Source organism: Poecilia formosa, unplaced genomic scaffold, assembly GCF_000485575.1.
Source record: "Poecilia formosa unplaced genomic scaffold, Poecilia_formosa-5.1.2 Scaffold33, whole genome shotgun sequence".
Lineage (NCBI taxonomy): Eukaryota > Metazoa > Chordata > Actinopteri > Cyprinodontiformes > Poeciliidae > Poecilia > Poecilia formosa.
This window is the reverse complement of record NW_006799972.1, coordinates 3120383-3121782: the sequence shown is the minus strand read 5'-3', so window position 1 is coordinate 3121782 and position 1400 is coordinate 3120383. Positions and strand designations below refer to the sequence as shown.

Genomic DNA, 1400 nt, shown 5'->3' with positions numbered 1-1400 from the left:
CAAAAATAATAAGGTTTCAAAAATAAAACCAACACTTTACAATTAAAAAAATAAGGTTTCAAAAATAAAAAATGGTTCAAAAATAAAAACACTTAAAAATAAATAAGGTTTCAAAAATAAAATCAACACTTCAAAATAATAAGGTTTCAAAAATAAAACCAACACTTTACAATTAAAAAAATAAGGTTGCAAAAATAAAATCAACACTTCAAAATAAATAAGGGTTCAAAAATAAAATCAACACTTTACAATTAAAAAATAAGGTTGCAAAAATAAAATCAACACTTCAAAATAAATAAGGTTTCAAAAATAAAATCAACACTTCAAAAATAAAATCAACACTTCAAAATAAATAAGGTTTCAAAAATAAAACCAACACTTTACAATTAAAAAATAAGGTTGCAAAAATAAAATCAACACTTTAAAATAAAAAATGGTTCAAAAATAAAATCAACACTTTACAATTAAAAAATAAGGTTGCAAAAACAAACTCAACACTTCAAAATAAATAAGGTTGCAAAAACAAAATCAACACTTCAAAATAAATAAGGTTTCAAAAATAAAATCAACACTTTAAAATAAAAAATGGTTCTAAAATAAAATCAACAGTTCAAAATGTATAATGGTAACTGTTTCTGTCTGTATGATTGTAATTTCACGGATAAAAATAGTACATGACCGATTTTTTTTATGTTGTCGGTCAAGATAATGAATAACAAAAAAGTCTACCGCGACCTGCCGCCCTCACACACATAAACTAAGCCTGGGATCAAAAAATGTATTGAAGATGTCATTAGCAGACAAAGTATTGGCTAAAAAATAAAATAAATACTTACAAATAAAAAATGGTTAGGAAGCACATTACAAACCTTTGGTTAAAATGATGAGTTAAATTTAAGTCTCCATTACAGACCAGAGAAAACTAAAGAGAATGCAACGTTTTGTTAATCCATTTGAGGAGCCGGCAGTTTATCTTGAGGAAATAAATGACGATGCAAAAGTTAATTAGACTGTAACATGCGCAGTCCGCAGCTCAACCACTGCGGACTGCGAAGACTGAGAAACCGCTGGGAGTAACTCATCCCTCGGATTTAACAAATGCAGCCTTCTGGGTTCACGTCATCCAGAAGAGCTACGGACTGGAGGAGCTGCAGACGTAACGTCCGTTTCGGAGAAGCGAAACCACGCAAAAAATAAATAAAAAATCCTGGAAGCGCACACCAGGATGAACTGAACTGAACACTCACAGTTCAGTTGATCTGTTTGGATCAGACAGATCCAACTGACTGATGAATTAGCGCAGATTTTTCTGCAGATGGGAACCAGGAGGAAGTGCGTTCAGACCCCAGCGGGTGAAGTGATGCTAATTTAGGTGAAGTCGCTTAATTTAATTTATTAAA

At 31.0% G+C, this 1400-nt stretch overlaps 1 protein-coding gene across 1 annotated transcript in view; it reads left to right on the top strand.

Moving 5' to 3' along the window:
• The window catches only part of fes (FES proto-oncogene, tyrosine kinase), a 29853-nt gene that overhangs the window by 22123 nt on the left and 6330 nt on the right, over positions 1-1400 (top strand). The gene's annotated exons all lie outside the window — the stretch shown is intronic.